The sequence below is a fragment of the Microcebus murinus genome, chromosome 9 (assembly GCF_040939455.1).
Source record: "Microcebus murinus isolate Inina chromosome 9, M.murinus_Inina_mat1.0, whole genome shotgun sequence".
NCBI lineage: Eukaryota > Metazoa > Chordata > Mammalia > Primates > Cheirogaleidae > Microcebus > Microcebus murinus.
The window spans coordinates 46,574,641-46,582,909 of record NC_134112.1 but is presented as its reverse complement, the minus strand read 5'-3'; the positions used below and the strand labels follow the sequence as shown (position 1 = coordinate 46,582,909).

General features: G+C 38.3%; 1 pseudogene; it reads right to left on the bottom strand.

Annotated features, from left to right (window-relative positions):
- Window positions 1-5,663: 5,663 nt before the first annotated feature.
- On the bottom strand, window positions 5,664-8,105 carry LOC142872916 (large ribosomal subunit protein uL13 pseudogene; annotated as a pseudogene).
- Between the last annotated feature and the right edge of the window lie 164 nt (window positions 8,106-8,269).

The following is an 8,269-nucleotide window of genomic DNA, read 5'->3' as shown; positions in this document are numbered from 1 at the left end:
GGATAAAGCGACCCCTCTGGGCTCATCTCAGCATGGTGTTAGGAAGTAATAGAAAATCAATTAGGATCTTTTCTGGACTCTTGGAAAATGGCAAAATGGGACTCACATTCCTTACACACAAGAAAATGCTTTAAAATCATCTTTCCCAATTTCTGTCTCCCACCCTGTCTTTCTCATTTTATATTGTACATAATTGGATTTTTTTAAAACCACATACAAAAATATCATGAAATCATGTGCTTTCCCTACAACATCGCACTGCCTTTGGTGGGGGCTGGAGGGGTGGTGGAGAGGGAGGACTGAGAAGTGGCATCTCAGGTGGACTAGACCCTGGGCAGATTTCCCACCGAGGAGCTACGAGGGAAGGACATTCCAAACAGAGGGAACATCCTGAGTAAAAGGAATGGCAGCATAGAACTTTTGTAGTAGAGGGAAACAAAGGCTGGAAAGTTACATTGGGGTTGGAGGCAAAGGACTTTGAATGACAAGGGAAGTTTTATTTTATTCTGCATTCTGTTTTATTCTGCATTTTATTTTATTCAGCTTTCATTTAAAACACTTTTAAAAATTAATATTTTTAATTGATAAATGAAAAGTATATACATTTATGGGGTACAATGTGATGTTTTGATATAGGTATACAATGTGGAATGATTAAATCAAGCCAATTAACATATCCATTGTCTTGCTTACCTATCATTTTTGATGATGACATGTTTGAAATTTACTTAGTTATTTTTAAATATGTAATACATTATTACTGAACATAGTTACTTTGGTGTGCAATAGATCTCAAAAGTTATTCTTCCTGGCTATCTGAAATTTTGCACTCTTTGATCAACACCTCTCCATCACCTGCCTCCCCTCACCCCCAGCCTTTGATAACCATCATTTTACCCTCTACTTCTATGAGTTCAACTTTTTAAGATTCTACACGTGAGATCATGCCATATCTGTGGCTGACTTATTTCACTTAGCACAATGTCTTCCAGATTCATCTATGTTGTCATGAATGGGGCAGAGCTTTTTATGCAGGGAAGTAACATAGCATTGATAAAAGGCAAAGCTATAAATAGGAACAGTCTAATAATAATAATAATTCTCTGTGGCAGGGATTTTTAACTTGAATAGCAAAGATTACAACTCAATGGCATCTTTAACATTAGAAAGACTTTAATGAACTTGAGACTACATCCAAATTTAAGAATATAGTTGATTTTCCTATCCTTTCCATTGTTGTGTGGGTATTTGATAATTTCAACAGTGGAGAGAGACACAGAAATCCAACCCACAAACCCAAGTGTCTGTTGTTTCAGTAGAAATATTAGTAGACTGGAGATTGAAGCTTGAAGCTTTCATGTTTGAAGACAATAGCCATTGTGATTATTCAGCTATATTAACCAAGAGAACAAAAGACAAACAAGTTAAATATCCATCACAAGGGAATTGGTTAAATAAAGTGTGGTACTTCCATGCAATGGCACATTATGCAGGTATTTAGAAAGTGATGTACAGCTGTATGCATTGATATGGAAAAATGGCCATTATATATTATGAAGAGAAATAGAGCATTATAAATAGTATGAGTATATAGAGTATGGTAGCATGTGCATAAATGAGAGGATATATCGGTTGAGCCATATGAAGTTGCCAATATTTGGCAATTTCTAACTTATGAAAATGGCAATTTTATAAGGTTCAACATATTACATATATATGCTTAAGTATGTCCAGGAAAATTTCTGAAAAGTTTTTTTTTTTTTTGAGACAGGGTCTCGCTTTGTTGCCCAGGCTAGAGTGAGTGCCATGGTATCACCCTAGCTCACAACAACCTCAAACTCCTGGGCTCAAGCAATCCTACTACCTCAGCCTCTCGAGTAGCTGGGACTACAGGCATGTGCCACCATGCCTGGCTAATTTTTTCTGTATATATATATTAGTTGGCCAATTAATTTCTTTCTATTTATAGTAGAGACGGGGGTCTTGCTCTTGCTCAGGCTGGTTTCGAACTCCTGACCTCGAGCAGTCTGCCCACCTCGGCCTCCCAGAGTGCTAGGATTACAGGTGTGAGCCACGGCGCCCAGCCTGAAAAGTTTACACAATAAACTCTCACTGTTCATTACTTATAATACTAGTATTGAGTTTAGATGGTGGACATTCAAAAAGAATTTTAATCATGAAAATCAAGTAGTCAGTCATTCACTTTAATTATTAATAATTTTCCTTTCATAAACCCAGGTTAAGTACTATTAGTGGTTGAAGACAGTGGAAGTTACCAAGTAAAATGAGTCAGAAAGGAAAGTTTCTGAGGTTCATGAGTGCTTCACCTGAATCAATGGGTTATAGTTTCACTGTAATTTTCCTCTTGTTCCACTCTCATTGAGATGATTCACAGACTATAAACATTCTTGGCCAATTATTTCAGGTTGGCTTTTGTTAGCCTTGAAAGAGAACATCTTTGATTTTTGTTTTAAAAATCAGCTTTATTGAAGTGTTGTTTACATATAATAAAATCCACCAGTTTACGAGACTGACGCCGCCTTACTACTTGGCCACCACACCTGCAAAAGCCACCCATTTGATGAGTTTTGACAAATACATACAGTCCTGTAACCATGGCCACCATCAAGATATCAAACATTTTCATCTCTCTAAAAATTCCCTTCTTCTCCAGATCTTATAGTTTAGCTTTATTGTTTCACCCTAAGATCCATTTTGAGTTAATTTTTTTTTTCATGGTATGAAAGAAGGGTCAAGTTTCATTTTTCCCCCCTATATGGATATCCAATTTTTCCAGAGCCATTTGTTGAAAAGATTGTTTTTTCCTCCTTTGAATTGCTGTTTTAGTTTGCTAGGGCTGCCACAACAACGTACCACAGACTGCACAGTTTATACAACAAAAATTTTTTTTTTCACAGTTCTGGAGGCTAGAAGTTCAAAATCATGGTGACCCAGGGTTCTAGGGAAGGATGATCCCTGTGAAGGCTTTAGGGAAGAATCTTTCCTTGCTTCCTTCAGCTTCTGGTGGCCACTGGTGTTCTTGACTTGTATGAGTACACCAGTCATTCTGAAAGGTAGCAAGTGTTGGCAAGGGTGGAGGGGAAAAGGGAACTTTTGTGTATTGTTGGTGGGAATGTAAATTAATACAGTCATTAGGGGAAGTGGTGTAGAGGTTCCTCAGAAAACTAAAAATAGAATTACCATATGATCCAGCAATCCCAACCCCACTTCTGAGTATATATCCAAGGAAACTGAAATCAGTATTCTGAAGAGATATCTGCATTCCCAGGTTCATTGCAGCATTATTCACAATAGATGGAAATAACCTAGGTGTCTATCACTGCATGAATGGATTAAAAAATGTAGTGTGCATATACACAGTTCAGCCTTACAAAAGAAGGAAATCCTGGTATTTTTGACAACATAGATGAACCTGGAGGACTTATGCTAACTCCTAACAAGCTAAGCACAGAAAGACAAATATTGTATGATCTCACTTATAAGTGGAAGCTAAACTCATAGAAGTAGAGAGTAGAATGGTGGTTACCAAAAGCTGGAAGAGAAGGTTGAAGAGGAAAAGGTGAGATGTTGACCAAACAGTACAAAATTTCAGTTAGACAAGAGGAATAAGTTTGAGTGATCTACTGCACAGAATGGTAACAATAGTAAATAATCATGTATTGTATATTTCAAAATTGCTAAAAAAATAGCAATTAATTTGTTAATTAGTGTGATTTACACTTCATAATGAAAACGTGTATTAAAACATCACATTGTACCCTGTAAATATTAACATGTGTCATATGTATTATGTGTCAATTAAAAATTAAACAAAAAATAAATTAATTTTAAAAAGTTAAGTATACCAGTCATTAGATTGGGAGCACACCCTAGTCCAATATAACCACATTAGTTTTGTTTTTTTTTTTTTTTTAAATTTTATGAAAATGCTTTTAATCTTCCCAATCATTGGTCAATACATAAGATTCTCAAAGTAACAAATGACCCCTTAAATAATTTGTGATTATTAACAAACACTGTAGAAACGTATTCTACTTTGTGTACTCTATTATATAAATGGTAGGATAATACTGAACCTTAAAGCTTCTCTTTAACCTTTCATTGCAATTAATCAGTGACTCAGGGAGAGGGCACTCAGAAAAAAAAATCATGTATGTATTATTAAAGTAGAAATGATATGTTCAGAATGACAATGTATTTTAACAATTACTTTGTTGGAATTCTACATCTATTATTATTATCAGGATATACTAACCTGATGAAGCTAAAGAAAAGCCTTGAGTCCTTTTGCGCAGGCGCAGTCGGCGGTCCACGCGCGGCGCAATGCCGGGGCGTCACGTTTCCCGAGTCCGGGCCTTGTATAGGCTCATTTTGCAGCTGCACCGGGTTCTGCCCCCGGACCTCAAAGCCCTGGGCGACCAGTACGTGAAGGATGAATTTAGGAGACATAGGCCGTTGGTTCTGAGGAGGCCCAGCGTTTCTTGCAGGAATGGCACATTAGTTTTTTGATATTACTGTAATTGGTATTTTAAATTTTTGGTTTACAATTTTGGTTTTAAGTTATATAGAAATACAATTTTTTTAACGCTGTCCTTAAATCCTATGACAATCCTATGACCTTGTTAATAACTCTTTGCACTCGGATGTCGAGTGTGACTGGACACAGTCAGCATCGGTAGCAGCTCGTATGTAGAGCCACACTCGACATGTAGTTTCACGGGGGGGGGGGGGGGGGGGGGGGGGGGGGGGATTTTTGTCTATTTTTCCAGTATCTTTTCTTGTTTTCATTAGCATGAAAGGACAAGTAAAATGTAAATGCAGAGATGGTACACTAACTTCCAGGAGTAGATTATTATCCACTAACTTAGAGCAACATTTAGATGGAAAGCTCCATATAATCACACCTCACCCTAACAAAAAACACAAAGATTGAGTTGTTTGTTCTAACAGAAAAATCAAAGGAGGAAGAAGAGAGACGATTTATATTTTCGAAACATGTGAATGTAAACCAGGTCTTCATATGGGTGAATGTTTCAAAAAATATCACACCATGAAAAATTATAGAGATTAAAAATTACTCTTTGAATGTATCAATAATTTGAAATATAAAAAAATAAATAAGTTTGTATGAAAGGAACCTCCAGTTTTTTATTCTACTGCCACGCTTTGTAAAATCTGGGGTATTTAAAAAATTAAATCCTGAGTAGAATAAAGGAATAGAGAAAAAAGCAAGCGAGTGCAAAGGGTTAAGTTTATTTGTTTTAGTAGCTTTTTTTGGTAAATTTTTTAGGAGTTTCTACATAGCCACTTATGCTGTCTATGAATAAAGACTTTACTTTCTTTATCATCTATATGCTTTTTGTTTTCTTACCTATTGCATTAGCTGGGACCCTTAGCACAATGTTGAATAGAAGTGCTGAAAGCTGAAATCCTTGCCTAGTTCTGGATCTTAGCAAAGTGTGTTGAATTTGTCAAAGTGTAGGGTCAATATTGTACCAAGTATACTTCATATCTCACACCTTTTACTTTATACTTATTACCTTTCACTTCACATCTAATGTTTTTCACATCCCACTTACCAACTGATTTGTCCTTGAATCCAATCTAATCAAATCAGGCTTCTATCCCTACCCCCCCCCCCCTTTTTTTTGAGGAATAAAGTCTTTATTGGGCTCAGATCAGGAGTCCATGGGTCTTGAGGACCTCTGTGTATTTGTCAATTTTCTTCTCCATGTTCTTTTTGGCCTATTTCTGTAGCCTCATGAGCTGCTTTTTCTTCCAGTAGTGGATCTTGGCCTTCTCTTTCCTCTTCTCCTCCAGGGTGTCTGTCACTGCCTGGTACTTCCAGCCAACCTCAAGAGCCAGACACCCCAGGTAGGCAAACTTTCTCGTAGGCCTCAGGTGCACAACCTAGAGGGCAGCAGGAACCACCATCCGCTTTTTCTTGTCACAGGGTGGTGGGATCCCACCAAACACCTTGAGGCGGTCCAGGGCAGCCTGGCCTCGCTCAGTCTTGTCGGGCAGCATGCCTCGCACAGTCCGCCAGAAAATGCACCTGGGGGCCTGGAAATCCTAGGGCCCCCAGGAATGGTTGGTGTTCATTCATTTGCAGAGGAAGGCCAGGAACTTTAGCTTGTTTCTGTAGAAATTGCCAGAAATATTGATGCCCTCATAGTGCACAACCACCACCTTCCGGCCCAGCAGTACCTGTTTGGCCATCATGGCCGCCAAGCAGCCCAGGAGATGGCCTCAGCCATCAAGCACCAGGACCTGCCCCTCCGCCATCTTCGGCAGCCGCCTGGAAAAGCAGCTCTATCCCTACCACTTAATCAGGATTTATTTTCAAGGTCACTCATCTTCTCCATGTTGCTTCATTGGTGGTCATTTCTCAGCCCTCATTTTCCTTGACCTATCAGCAGCATTTGTCACAATAATGACTCTCTCCTCCTCAAAAGATTCTTTTCACTTGGATTCCCAGACATCATGTTTACTTGGTGTTCCTCCTGAAGTCAACTTACTCTTTGTTGCATATTTTTTTTCATCTCCTGGGCTATAAACATTGGGGTACTCTAGAGCTTGGTTCTGGGATCTCTTCTTTTTATACACACTGCCTTCCTTGGGGATCTCATCCAATCTCTAGCTTTAAATACCATAAATACACTGACTACTCCAAAACTTTTATTTTCAATCCAGGCCTCTTGGACTCCACACTTACATATCTAACTGCCTATTCAACATTCCCACTTCAGTGTCTAATACGATCTCAAACTTATGTCCCAAATCCAACCTTCAATATTTTCCCAAAAGCCATCTCCTCCTACATTCTTCTCCTCTCAGTAAATGGCAACTTGCTCAAGCCCAAAACCTTAGAGATGTCGTAGCTTGTTCCCTTTCAATGCCATGTCTAATTTATCAGCACATAACATAAGCCTTACCTTTAAAATATAATCTCCTCACTTTTCACCACCTCCACTGTTTTTACTTTGATCAAAGCCACCATTGTCTTTTATCTGGCTTATTTCAATAGCCTCCTAACTAGGCACCCTGCTGTTACCCTAAGTCTATTCTCAATGGAGTGGCCAGAGAGGTACTTTACAAACACATGTCAGATCATATGTCACTTCTGTGCTTCTTACCTTCCAGTGGTTTCCCATGATAATCATAATAAATAACTATATTACTGGTTTATGTATTTACTATACTATACTTATTATTTTAGAATGTACTCCTACTTAGTTAACTGTATAACAGCCTCATGTAGGCCTTTCAGTAGGTATTCCAGAAGAAGTAACTGTAATTGTAGATGACAACTCCATGGGTGTTATTGCCTATGAAGACCTTCCAGTGGTAACAGATGTGGAGGTGGAAGTCAGTAATGTTGATGATCCTGACCTGGGTAGGCCTAGGCCAATGCATGTGTTTGTGTCTTACACAAAACTTTTATTTTCAATCCAGGCCTCTTGGACTCCACACTTATGTATCTAACTGCCTATTCTTACATTCCCACTTCAGTCTTACAAGTGAACAAAAAAGTTTAAAAAGTAAAAAAAAATTTAGAAATTTCAAAAATAGAAAAAGGCTTATAAAGATAAAAAGAAAAAATATTTTTGTACAGCTGTGCATCATGTTTGTGTTTTAAGCTAAGCATTATTACAAAAGAGTCAAAAAGTTAAAAAGATTAAAATTTACAAAGTAAAAGTTACAGTAAGCTAAGGTTAATTTATTATTGAAGAAACATTTTTAAAAATAAATTTAGTGTAGCCCAAGTGTACAGTATTTGTAAAGTCTACAGTAGTGTGGCGGGCGCGGTGGCTCAAGCCTGTAATCCTAGCACTCTGGGAGGCCGAGGCGGGTGGATTGCTCGAGGTTGGGAGTTCGAAACCAGCCTGAGCGAGACCCCGTCTCTACTAAAAAAAAAAAATAGAAAGAAATTAATTGACCAACTAAAAATCTATATACAAAAAATTAGCCGGGCATGGTGGTGCATGCCTGTAGTCCCAGCTACTTGGGAGGCTGAGGCAGAAGGATCGCTTGAGCCCAGGAGATTGAGGTTGCTGTGAGCTAGACTGACGCCACGGCACTCACTCTAGCCAGGGCAACAAAAGTGAGACTCTGTCTCAAAAAAAAAAAAAAAAAAAAAAAGTCTACAGTAGTGTACAGTAATGTCCTAGGCCTTCGCATTCACTCACTCACTCACTCACTCACATACCCAGAGCAATTTCCAGTTCTGCAAGCTCCATTCATGGTA